The sequence below is a fragment of the Chenopodium album genome, chromosome 3 (assembly GCF_948465745.1).
Source record: "Chenopodium album chromosome 3, dcCheAlbu1.1, whole genome shotgun sequence".
NCBI lineage: Eukaryota > Viridiplantae > Streptophyta > Magnoliopsida > Caryophyllales > Amaranthaceae > Chenopodium > Chenopodium album.
The window spans coordinates 23,355,645-23,369,947 of record NC_137836.1 but is presented as its reverse complement, the minus strand read 5'-3'; the positions used below and the strand labels follow the sequence as shown (position 1 = coordinate 23,369,947).

At 36.3% G+C, this 14,303-nt stretch overlaps 1 long non-coding RNA gene across 2 annotated transcripts; it reads right to left on the bottom strand.

Annotated features, from left to right (window-relative positions):
- Positions 1 to 9,691: 9,691 nt before the first annotated feature.
- On the bottom strand, positions 9,692 to 12,726 carry LOC145612646 (uncharacterized). 2 transcript variants are annotated; one of them, XR_014106674.1, is made up of 4 exons: positions 12,493 to 12,726; positions 10,813 to 10,985; positions 10,056 to 10,110; positions 9,692 to 9,958 (listed from the first exon to the last, which is right to left on the bottom strand). It is a non-coding gene; the product is annotated as an uncharacterized LOC145612646 (long non-coding RNA). The 2 variants fall into 2 exon arrangements; XR_014106672.1 differs by having other exon boundaries at positions 10,056 to 10,106.
- Positions 12,727 to 14,303: the final 1,577 nt, after the last annotated feature.

The window sequence follows — 14,303 nt, the reverse complement described above, 5'->3', positions numbered from 1 at the left end:
TTAATCAGAATGAAATACGGCATCAGCGTCAATTGGCGTCAAAACCCCGCAATTGGCGCCACACGCCAAGTGTAGCGCCTGGCGCCACGCGCCATATTGTGGCGCCAGCTGGCGCCAAGTTGCCACAATAGACGCGCGTGCTTAACTTGCGTTTTTAATCCTAAACTCGAGTCGGCTAATGACTTTATGGCTCCGATTATCTTTCCTAAACATCTTTTTTATCCTCTTTCTTAATTAATTAAAATAGCTATTATATTAATTATATTATTCTTTTTTTTAGATTTTATCTAGATTAATTTCCAAGTTTTTTCTTTTTATAAACACCCGACATTTTATTTGATTTTTTTCCTTTTTATTTTTTCTTTTGGGGGAGAGAGTCGGATACCCTCCATCAATAATAAAAATGACGGAATTTTTGCGCAAAATTGTTTGTCACACTTCTCTTGCACACACTAACATACACATAATAATAGCAAACAAAATAACTCATAATAGCATAAATATACAAAATGTGTCTATAAATAATGAGTCTAAGGCAAAGTTCTATGAAAAGTCCAAATAAAATATACACAGGAACAAACTACGACGCTGGAGGACGTAGGCCCATCATATCGTAAAATTGCGTCGTACGAGGAGTCACCTCTCCTCCAGCTCCAGCTCCAGCTCCAGCTCCAGTCTCCGTAGGAGGAGGAAAGCTCAATGTAGGTCCACTCCACCCAAGATCAACCTGAGGCTGAGGCTGCGGAGGGTGCTGCGATGACGAGCCTACCTCGTACATCCCACCACCTCTAAAAGCCGAGGTAGCCTCTCCTACCGGTGCAGCATGAGCACCCTTAGAAGAAGATCCCGATCCCTCTGCGACGTCAGCACGAGCAGCCTCAAAGCGACCACCTCTACCCCCTAACGAAGTACGACGACGTCTCGAGCTAGACCTCGCCGGATCCCTCCGCACTTCAGGTCTCGTGCGGGTGTGAGAAGCAATAGGCTGGCCCTACAAAAAGAATTAAATCAGAAATAAGGCAAAATCGAAGCGGTAATGCAAAATATTTATAAATAAAGACTACCTCTCGGATGACGTCGTCTCGACAGCAGGTGGTCGCATTCCTCATCCAAACGAGCTGGCTCCGGAAGGCATCTATACATCGTGCCATCGCCGAAACCACCGCGCAAAAACTGTCAGAAAAATAAGTCAGTAAACATGCATGATATATGGACAAAAATTGTGAATAACTAGGCTTACTCGAGTCTGGTGGCGAGAAATTGACCGCTCTACGAAGCGCTCGCCCTCGGGAGCCGGAGAAATCATCTCCTCAATCGGCCCGTACATCCCCTGGTAGTGGATGGACATACGGGGTGGCACGAACTCAGCAGCATCGTCCTGATAAAACAAAAAGTCAGTAAAACATTACTTGGGGGCTACTTCATGGAAAGTAAAAGCTGAAAAATCTTACCCTCACATCCTCAGTATAGCACTGCCCAGGGATCACATAGGACCGCCAAGGGGTACCATCTCCCTCAGACATGCTCGACAACCGCACGTCGTCGAACATATGACGTGATGGAGGAGCAGGGATGACGAAGACATCAGAGAAATGTTGTCTAGCAACCCTCTCTCCTAAGTACGCGATCGCCCCATAAGTCCCCAGGAAATAGCGACGCTCAGCAGAATACTGTGCGGCTAACCTAGGGACTGTCCAATCGCCCCACGGCCGGTACACCACCTTAGGACCCTACGAAGAACATCAATCAGGCGAGAGTATACCTAAAGCATCGCGGAAAAGCTAATAAATAATAAAAGTCGTACCGCAATGATCCAGTTCCGGACATGTGTAGTAGACATATCCACATGGCGACCGCCCCAAGAGGCGCTCACTGGAAATCCGCGCGGCGATGGTCTCGCCGGTGCAGCAGAAGGGAAGTGCTCGTAGAACCAGATCTACAAGGAGTTAAAATTGTAAGTAAATGCTAACTAAAATGTAGAGCTAAACTTTATAGGGAATAATGTTTACCTCTACGACTTTCTAAAAGGCAGACAAAGCGACGTTCGTCCCAAAGGACCGGTGTCGACACGAGTCCCTCAGCGCGCGAACGAAGTCAGCATAGGCCAAGCTGGCCCAGTCATAAGTCCCGATCCGATGAAGATCACGGACAGTAGGAAGATAGTAAAGCAACGCCCTACTACCTTTGTCAGGGGAGAATGTCCCTGACAACAACATCAGCGCAAAGATGCGCACTCGCTACTCTCGAGTGGTCGCATCGTCATCAAAAGCCGCCGCCAGCGTCGAGCGGCGAATTCCCCTAGCACTAAACTAAGTCGTCTCGACCTCAGCTCGGGCCCGAATAGCGATCGGCCCCAATAGCTCATCGACCTCCGAAGAAAAGACGTCGATCCCACTGTCGAACGGCAGTGGCACGGAGCTGAACTCCAGTCCTGTAATGAGGCTGAAGTCTGTAGGGGTGACCATCATCTCGCCCCAGGGGAAATGGAAAGTGTTGGTGGTGTCCCAGAAGAACTCCACCAAAGCGCGCACTACATGGTGACCCCCGCTGGAGGCAACCATAGCCTCGGAGGTCTCGAACAAGGTAGACAGTCCACAAGACTCCCATAGGAGTCTCGTCTCAAGATCCCCGGCGATGTACATCTTGTACAAATCGCCCAAACCATCACAACCGGAACCGTGATAGCGTGTCCTCCCGACCGTGATGCCCCGTCTCACCCTCTCAGAAATGTGGCGGACGGGGGCGAAGAACAAGGTCCGCTCATCCCACTCCGGGAGTCGACCAAGCGAAGTGGAAGGTGTGACGTCATCCTCTACGGGCTCATGCTCTCGTCGGGTATTTCGGGACCGTGAACCCGAGCCTCGCTGTCTAGCCATACTACATTGTGCAAAATCATCATAAATTAAGGTTCTATAGTATCTAAGGTTCGCCTAGCCGCATGATACTATGTTCGCAAAAAAACAGAGTACGTAGTACTAAACAGAGCACAAATTCAAATTGAGTATAACGGCATTTTTCAAGATATCAAATAATTTCTTGCAATACTATAGTAATTATTGTGACAAATTGGACAAGAATTGCAAGCAAAAACATCAAGAACAAGTCACATTGTTCTTCACGACCTTAGGAGGTCCAACAATGGCAAATTGCTCATTTCTTCACCAAATTGAGTCAAATAAGTCTCAAATTACTCCCAAGGCAATATATAAACATAATAATTAAGCAATTTCATGGCATAAAACTTGACAAACAAAGCAAATTGAGCATTATAAATTTCAAATTTACATGAAATTCGTGAATAAACATGCCAAAAATTCATAAAAACCGATGTGAGTTTGAATAAAACTTACATAGATCGGGAAAATAGATGAAAAGAGCTTTAATTTGCAACAAATTTGAGTGAATTCGGTTGAGAAACGAGCAAGAACCGAGCAATTGAAGCTTTCGGATTTTTTTCGAGCAATTTTGCGACGAGCAGCCAGCAAAATGAAGAGGAAAGGGGTATTTAAGGAAATCCCCATGCTGGCGCCAAGCCCTATGCATTGGCGTCAAAAATTAGGCTTGGTGCCTGGCGCCAATCTCAGCGCCTGGCGCTAAGACTAATTAAGTGGCGCTGATGGTTTTTCAGCGGCGCTAGAGCACCCAGCCATCTGATGAGGTAGTTCTACCTTTCTGCAACATATTTTTGGGATCCTTGGTACGCCAGTTAGCCCCTCTAAGCAATTTGACATGATCGGCTTGATTACATAAAGTGATCGACCTGATAGAAGATCGTCTCACTTAGCTTAAAGCGCCTAAGCATTTGCTCATTAACAAAAAGCACCGGCATATAGGTTCAAAAGAAAAGGGCATCAACATAATGGTTCATTTGCAAAAGGCACCGACATACAGGTTCAAAGCAATAGAAGCGCCGACGTACAGGCACAGCGGGAACAAAGTTCAGGCGAACTTTTAAAGATCGACAGGCGTTGGGTCTTCGGTGATTTCCTTTGGAAAATTATCGCATCAAATGAGGATATCTTCGACGGCGTTCCCTAGCTTGCGGAGAGTTGTCACAAACAACTGGAGGTAATTTCAGGCGAAGTTGTCTTCGATCATATTCCCTTAGGCATGGAAGATGGTCATAATGCGGATGAAGATTGTTTCGAGAGAAATAATGTTCGATAGTATTCCCTTGGACGTGAAATATTATCAATGCGGATGGAGATTGTTTCGAGAGAAATAATCTTCGATAGTATTCCCTTGGACGTGGGATATTATCAATGCGGATGAAGATTGTTTCGAGAGAAATAATCTTTGATAGTATTCCCTTGGACGTGGAATATTATCAATGCGGATGGAGATTGTTTCGAGAGAAATAATCTTCGATAGTATTCCCTTGGACGTGGAATATTATAAATGCGGATGGAGATTGTTTCGAGAGAAATAATCTTTGATGGTATTCCTTTGGAAGTGGGATATTATCAATGCAGAGGAGGATCGTTTCAGGCGAAGCAATCTTCTAATTTGGAAGCAGTTACAGGAGTAGCGGTTTTCAAGCGGGATGACATTCTTTAGCTTGCAGGAGGTCATCAAAACAACAGTAAAGCGACAACAATTGGTTACTTTCAGAGACGTGTGCTCGACGGTGCAAGATACGCGTTTCTTAACTCTTTTATCTGTTTAACTAACGCTAGTTTGTAGGTATCGGTGTTACAAGAGTGGTTTAGGATCGCAGAACGTTCGGAATCATTCTCCGTCCCTATCGATACTTTGACTTTTGTTTTCGAAACTTGCGTTTCTCCAAACTCAATCAAAGTGGGGGCTTCTGTAGACACCCATTTTTGTGTCCCCAAAACCAAACCCGGTGATGAGTACCTTTCGCGTCGAATCATAATCGAATGAAGTGAAAGTGTGGAAAGTCTAGTGTTGCGGATAGTTTTAATTTCTTTTCTCTTCTCTCTGTTTTTGAAAACTTATTTTAAGAAAACAGCCAATCCAGTTTGGTTGGTCCATGATATGGGTCCAATAGTAGTGTAGTTGGATGGGGCTTGCAAAGACCTTTCCAACGATATATTATAAGCCCAATTCAGATGAATATTGAGGAAGTTATGGCCAATTTACTAAACTGGGCCCGGTTTGAGCTTTATGTACGGCCCAATGATCTAGAGGAGGGCCTAATATGATTTATCATTCCTAATGCAATTAGGAATGGTTTTAGTCTTCTAGATTCTTCTAGAAGGTTCTTTTCATTCCTAATTCAATTAGCATTGATAAATTGACTTTTGTTTACTTTTCAGAGTTTTAATCAAAATCAAATAGCATTTTCGAGGAAATTATATGATTTTATCCTCCTGTACGGCAAACTTATCTGATTTTCAAAAACGCGTTGAAATTAGGCTTTGCGCCTGACCCCAGGCTTTGGCGCCTGGAACCAGGCTTGGCGCCTGGCGCTAGTGTTGGTGCCTAGCGCCAGTTAGCCAGGGTTTGCGCCAACTCTGTTTTTTGTGCGTCAGACTCTGTTTTGTTTATTTAATCTTTTTGGCTGATTTTCTCTATAAATAACGTATTAAAAACTCTGTTTTCATTCACTAATTCTCACGAATATTCACCTACAATCAGTTTTCATTCATCATCAATTCTCTCCAATTCTCTCTTAATTCTTTCTTTCTCTTTTTCATACAAAATTCCACATTCACAAGATCTAGAAACACCTTGCCATATTCGAAGTTGCCTTCGCCTTAGACGTGAAAGGTTTTAATTTCTGAGGGTTTGGTCCCTAATCTCTCTTTCAATTATTTAATTTAATTGTTTGCTTATTATTTTCCTTAAAGTTACTAACGTGTGTATTTTGTTATTAGAAAGAGGTACGAAGCATCAAAGTAAGTGCTTTAATTGATTAATTGATTTTATGATGTAGAAATCATGTTTACATTGTTCTTATGATATTCCTAGTATCATGTCTAGGGTATTTTTAATATTAAATATGATTCCTGCGATGCTTCCTATGTTCTTCCTAATATTTATGATTGTTAGTATCATGTTAGGGTTAAAGATTTGATTTTTATTGCTTAGTGACATGCTAGGGTTTGTTATTAATCTTGTTAGTATCATGCCTAGGATCTTGCTATTATTATGCTTTAATATTAACATGATTATGATTATTATTATAATTGTTATAATTTATGATGATTATGAATATTATTATTATTATTATTATTTTGATGATGATTTTTTTATTTATGATTATTATTATGTTGCTTGATGATTGTTATTGCTTGATCACGCCTTTTATGCATGTTTAAAGAGAATTTGGTACTTGTAATCACGTTAATAAGATAATTAATAATCTTGTTTAGGGTTAATTATGATTATAAATTCAAGTGATCGCCAATAATAGTTTATTTGTGCATTTATATTCAACCAACATAGATAAACAGGTTTAGGGTTAATCTTATTGATTGCATGTTAATCAGAAAGCGCACATGAATACGATCAGAATAAAGTAGAGGCCTATTATTAGGGCAGGTTCAATCTCTTTTAGGTTGGATTTGTACCTTCATCACTGAACCTCGTGAACGGTTTACAAGTTCTTAAAACTTGTTGGCGACTCTTTTTCTCTATCTTCTTCCCTTTTGGACGCCACCGTACTTTAGTGTATGATCACAGTGGGGTTCAAGCTAGGGGTAACGCTTGAATTTATTCCCTACACCTCCCTTTTTGCTGTGGACGTGAAATAGGGAGAAAAGACCTGACATTTATAAAGTCAATACAGTAAAATGAAAAACCTGTCTATGGGAGATTTTACGTAAAGCACCTATACGGAACGTCTTAAGACACTCTTACAAAAAACATCCAAAACTTATGCTTAAGGAAGGCAAAAGGAAGGATGATGCAAAAAACTATCAAAGAAGAAAACAAACTACAAAATCTAAAGCAATTAAAATAAATCTCGATAATTTGCGCGCCATTACATCTAACAACAGGCAAAAATTGTTAAAAATTAATCAAACGGATTGAAATTCAAACAACGGTCTTTTAGCGACCAGTATCCACGCGCAACTCAGTGGGTCGCGCTGGCCAGGCACGCGCATTTGCGTGCGACATTTAAATCAGTAAAAAGAAATCGCGGAGCGCGATTTTCATTTCACTTCTTCTCTTTCCTTCCTTTGCCATGTTCGAGCCTTTCTCTCTCTAAAAAGCTTGGATTTTTTTTCGAAGATAAAGGAAGTCGATCTTGTCTTCTATTCACATTTTCCATAATCCAATGTAAGATTTTTGCTAAAAATTGTTTGTTTTTGGCTTAATTGGGACGATTTTCGAATCGCAAAACCCCAAATTTTGAATTTGGGGGTTTTTTTATTCGGTTCCTTTTTCTTGAAGTTGTTTGTTTCATTTTTTTATGCTATGTTTAAGGAGTATTTTGCAACAAATTTCATGAAAAATGGTCAAGTATTGAACCTTGTATAAGCATTTCTTCGTTCAAGTATGTTCTTGCATTTTTTCTTGGATTTTAGTTCGATTTATGTTGTTATGCTTGCTCATGTTGGTTATACTTGTTGATTATGAAGTAAATTATCGAAGTAGAACTAGTATTACTTTCATTAACCATGTTTTTGAAAATTTCAATCCAGAAAATGGTGCGAAGTATACTCTTAGCTTGTTTTTGCCATGTTTGAACCTCAAAATTTATTGGTAGACAGTAATTATGTTTGTGTTATTATTATTCGCCTAAAAGTAGTTGATTCTTTGAAATTTAGGTCTATAATCTCTTTAATGCTTTAGCTGAAACTGGTATAGGATGGCTTATGTGGGTGTTAAAAGCCCCCGTTTGCTGAGTTTAACTGCAGGTATTGTAGCCCCCATGTATGGGTGACATTCAATTTTTGCCATGTTTGAACCTCAAAATTTATTGGTAGACGGTAATTATGTTTGTGTTATTATTATTCGCCTAAAAGTAGTTGATTCTTTGAAATTTAGGACTATAATATCTTTAATGCTTTAGTTGAAACTGGTATAGGATGGCTTATGTGGGTGTTAAAAGCCCCCGTTTGCTGAGTTTAACTGCAGGTATTGTAGCCCCCAAGTATGGGTGACATTTAATTTTTGTGTTCTGTCCTTTTGTTAGCCGTTATTGTAACACCCCCGATTTACTAGCTAATAATAAACAATAAATAAAGGAAAAATAAACAACCTTTAAATAAAATTGCGGAAGCATAATCCTAAATCGGAGGTATTACCGCCACACTCGACAACCTGTCAAGTGTTATGGCTTACAAAATCCTAATAATTACAACCCAATAAACTAGGTGAGCTATTTATACAACTTTATAAACTTGTTATAAACAAACTAATCGATCACTTGAGCTCCTTTAGCTACGATCACTTGTTCAACTTGTTTAGACGAACTTAACTGCTCACCATTAAGGACAAATTCCAAAATAGATCGTTGCAGGGCCACCATAAGAAAAAGACATGGCCGCAAACACAAGTAATAGAACAAAAACAAACACACACGTCAGCAAAAGCTGAGTAATCACCACATATCAGAATATAGTGTATAATATAATAATTAACATTAATATATCAATTAAATAATGTAGTTCGAAAGTACATTACACATTGTACTCTGAAAATAACCTCTGTCAACTCAACCTCGAATAATAACACAATCCTTCACTCAATTAACTCATAACCAATTAATGTGTCATGCTCTTTGTTTTATACCTAGCCTTGGACATGGGTAATTCGAATAACAAACCAACAAGTATAAAAACTTGAATACTCCCAATAACCAGAAAACACCTTGAACTAGACCACATACGGGCCAATTCCCACTGTAGGGGACCATAGAAAAATAATTAATAAAGATTGTACCTCATTCTTAACTTATGATCATTATCTCATTACCAACATGTCAAGGATCCTAGTACAAAACTAACCTTAAGTAACACCCAAAAAGTGTTACATAAAGTGGTAAAAGTGCTACTATAGACAATAGGTAACACTTTATTGGGTGATACTTCCGCCCATGTTACCTAAGGTCTTACGTAACACTTTGGGTAATGTATGGTAACACTTTCAAAAGTGTTACTATAAACCCTCTTAGATATCACTTTTTATATTATTAGTATCATTTTGAAAGTGTTACTTTTTATTTCTTAGGTAACACTTACTTATCTTTAATAACATTTTACAATCATATAGTAGCACTTTATGTGACATTATGTATCACTTTTTCGAACTAATGTAACACTTTATTGATTATTAGGTAACAATCTCCAATTTTCTTTTGACATATAGTAGCACTTTATTTGACATTATGTATCACTTTTTTCATATTAATATAACACTTTATTAATTAATAAGTAACATTTATTATATTATTATTATTATTGTTATTATTAATAATAATAATAATTATTATTATTATTATTATTAATTATTATTATTATTAATTATAATTATAATTATTATTATTATTATTATTATTAATTATTATAATTATTTATAAAAATAATATTAATACGTACGACGGTACAACAACGTAACCATGAATGAGAAATTTACATATATGATATACAATAATTTGAATTGAAATAATTTCATATATAACTCATACAAAAAACATCCATAAACACTAATTTATATGTTTGGCCAAACAATATAATAATCAAAACAACAAGAAAGTTAGCTTTGGTCTCTAGCTTGGAAAAAGTGAAGGCATACGAAACAACTCCAAATTTCAAAATATAGTCAACGGCAGTAGCAATATATGATAGCTGCATCAACCTAGCAGAACGACGGCAACGGTAACATCAGCTACACATCAGACATCAATACCAGTAAACAGTAGCAGATAGAAGTGGCAGCAAACAGTAGTAGCAGCACATTAGTGGCTTAGCTCTTCTAATGTCCATTCATGGACATCTTTAAACATATATAGTTGGTCCTCTGGTCCGCTTCCTTTTTGAAAGTGCTACATGAACATTAACTCAACAAGGTCATTAAAACTATATATGACTCTTAACATATCTATATTAAAATATTTAGGACAAAATTACAGTGATCATTACCTTTTTGTTCACTTATGTGCCCATGATTCACTAGTGGTTCATCTTGCATGCCTAGCTCCTCACCATTAAGAGTACTCAAGAAACATTAGATAAGGTAAAGTAATTAAAGTGAAAGCTAAGAGTTAATGACAGCTACATCTAACAAGTATCATAGTTGAACTGAAGTCCAAATTTGCATAAACTTGTAAACATTTTAGATTAGCTTATGTTTCCATTCTGACATAACTTTTCTTATTCCTGATTTTGTTACTATACTTTGATTGATGCGTGATTATCCATTTTGTGACAACTTAGATACCTTAAAAACTAAATGAATAATAATACATCTCTAACTGTACTTCAATAGGACAATTTTGGTCATAGATCATTTTTAAGGAATTGACTCAATATAACATAATTATCCTAGATAAGATATGTAATCATTGTGAGCAAGCATTTTTTTTTTTCCAATTTGAGATGTAGAATCCTAATAAATCTAATCATATATGGGAATTTTTATTATTTAACTTGGTAGATATGAAGAGTGGCCATTAATTTGGGACTATTCAAGTTATAGAGAGTAACAATTTTCACTAAAAATATTTTAAGTGCAGTATTTTTAGTGCAGTGAGATACACTCAAATCTGATGCAACTCTTAATGAGGAGAATTGAAATTTAACTCACTAGTAAAAATACAATTCATTCCGTTCCAAAGATGTTGTTCAAGCTGTTACATATATAATAATTAAAAATAAAGCATCAAAATTTCATACTAACCAGCCATGACCAGTTGACCACTCAATTTAAAAGGGTGGCTTGATATCCAATACTTGCGTCCGGATGAATTGTTGAACCAAAGTAATCTTTTCTGTAAGCTGCTCGTCAATCTTTACATCATCATGAAATGAAGTAAAAACACAAAGAAATAATTTTTGCATGATATATTGTCCCTGCAAGTAAATATTGTGCAGAAAATTAATGATACATCATTTAATAAAGATTGCGTGTAGGGTAGAAAAGAGCGCACACTGCAAAGAAGCAAGTTAACTCACTTCACCTGAACCTTCAAACTCCTATTCAGAACAACTACTCAAAAGTGAAATTATTAAAAAAAAATTAAAAAAAATTGAAGAGTTTGTTGCATGATTAGGCAATAGTAAAGGCATTAATTCCGGCATAATTAGTAACTAGCCTTTAAATACTAAAGAAAAGGGAGTTGGGTTGTCGGTGAAGAGCCTCCACAGCCCACCCAGCCCTTAGCTCCGACCCTATTTGTGAGCCTTTCTTCTATTAGTTCTATATTAATATACGTTCTCATGAACTTGTAACTTTCCTTGTATGAAGGCAACTTTGGTTAATTTCTTGCCGAAGAATATGATTCACAAACTACTGTTCCTGTAATAATGAGTTGAAATCAACTAAACTAACCTTAACAAGTATGAATGATTCTTATCGATCTATGAATAATCAAAGCATTGCATATCATAATTTGGGGGATTGAGAAGACAAACAAATTAAATTGGGAGCACTACAATTATATTTCTAGTATCTACTAGTAAGTCATCAATTGGAGGGATATCTAAATACAAAGTTGATTCAAGGCAATATTACATGGATCAGCCAGTTCTGAGTGAGCAACCCAAAACACATAGCTGAATTAATGATAGAATCAGGGTTTGCTCTGTGCAACACACATGGTTACACAGATAGTTGCAACAAGCTACTACATACATATTCACATAACTAAAAGAAAGTAGTAGTAGTAGTAGCAAAGAGGGCCTGGTGCTCTTTATTCTAGTATTAGTTTGGTTTTAGGAAAACAAACCTATTGCTGCTCCAAAACTAATTAACTTATGCTAATAAGCAGCTAACTACAAAAATAATTTGACATTGTACTCTATCATATAGCTACCATTTCAAACTCCTATTTTGAACCACTGCTCGAAACAAATAAAATAAAAAAATGAAAGTTAGTTAATACATTTCAAGCCAATTTTTTTCCCTCCAATTAAACATCAATAGACCATATTAGCAACAGCTATACTGAATCAATGCAAACAATTACCATGTCTACCAATATACAGTACTTTAAACACCAATCTTCATCTTATTAAAAAATATTTCAAATCAAACCCTACTATCCAATAACAAACTAAACTATTGAAAACCACCAAGCATTTTGATTAACAAGATTAGGTCTTATGAAACTGTACTATCAATATATAATCACAATAAAAAAAATTAAAAAAAAATTACAAGGCTATTCAATTCGCATAATTATAGAAATGTAATATAATAAATAATTTTTCCCCAAGAATTCAATTGATAAAGAACTAATACTTAATTTCTTGAAATTAAATAATTCTCTGGAACTTATATTGTTAGGAATTAAGGAAATAAAGGGAAAAGAGGACAACATTAAGGTATTCTTTGGTAATGAGAGTAGGAGCGACTTACTTAAGAAGCGACATCTGAAATCATAACTAATTTCAAGCCATTGCCCCGGCGACTCCAACAGCAGCAACAAAGGTAACTCGGCGACTGCGGCAGTGGTTATGGCGACGGTGGGTTTAGATTCGGGTTCCTCTTTCTAAAAGAGAGAGTGATTGCGGTGGTTCCCAAAGGAAACATTGAGGGTTTCGTGGGAGTGAATGAGTGAGGTGAGACTTGTGGGAGCGGAAGCGAGTTATAGAGGTTAATTAATTAAAGTCCCACTTAATTTTAAAGTGAAAATTTCAAAGCCGCTTTGTATCGTACTTGTGTGACACGTGTTTAGTTATCCGTCGATCAATAATTAACTATTTTTTTAAAAAAAAAAACACTAATAGTGACGCTTTAAAGTTTGTAAACAATCACAAAAAAAACAGCCAGTGACACTATTTAAAAGTCATTAACTCATTACAAAAGCGTGCATATTGTAATTTTCTAAAAAAAAACCGTCTACATTGTAACATTTTCTTGTAGTGGAACCATGTGAATACTTAATACGAAAAGGTTGGTGAATGTAATGTTGGGCAAAGCTAAGGAAAAAAAATTGATAAGAAAAATCAGAAGGATTGGGCATATAAAGTTAAGTGTTACAACCAAGTGATACCTAATATCAAAGTGTTACAATAATGTGTTACCTAATATTAAAGTGTTACAAAAAGTGTTACGTAATATCAAAATGTTACAAAAGTGTTACATAAAAGTCAAACAATCATGAAACTTTTAAAGTGTTACCAATTGGTGTTACTTAAGTCCAATTTTGTAGTAGTAGCGGACTAAGGTCTATAACGTCGAGCCTCAAACCAATAACAAAATAATTTTCAACCTTTTGATCTCATACATCGATCAAGTAACCATTTACAAATTAATTAATAATATCTCAATAATGGCACAGGTTCCCCAAAAAAACATAAGAATTTGATTCAAAAACTTCTCAACTCTTAGGAAAATAATACTAGTTCCCAAATATAATGAACTCACAACTCAAAAATAATACTCTGCATTAACAACCTTAAAACCTCGATAAAACAATACTCCCTATAACAACAACATTAAAACCCTAGAAATAATTGTACAATCAATTATATACAACAAAAATAATATAATATTTAAATCAAATCAAATCATACAATATCATAATAATTAATTATATATACACGGAGTACCATTAATAAATCGTATCACATATAATAATAGTAAAAAATATAATACAAACATCTCTATAATTTAGTGTGATTACCATACGGATGAATTCACTTCGGACTACGGCAAGAAATAGGCTATCATAGGCTTTGATTTTACCAAAAAAAAAAATATATCATGTGGCTTCTCCATTGATCTCATCATGATGTAACCATCAAACAAAACAATTGATATGATGATGGAAATTGTTGAATGAAAAAGAAAATTTAATGAAGAATCAAAGTTTTGGTATTAGTTAACATAAACCACGCATAAAAAACGAAAACCGCTACTCCCTTTTTTTTTATTTTTCTAAAATACAATAACTTTATTAGGGTTTAAGATAATTTATAGTTCGTAAATAAAAGTTCTACTGGACATAAAATAGGAATTAAAAATTATTTTATTTATTTTTCCATAAAATATATTTTATAAAATCGTAAAATATCTGGGTATTACACTCTACCCTCCTTAAAACAAGTTTCGTCCTCGAAACTTAAAAAATAGAATTTTAGGGTATTATATTCTACCCTCCTTAAAACAAGTTTCGTCCCGAAACTTAAAGTAGAAAGTTTTAGGGTATTACAATCTACCCTGCT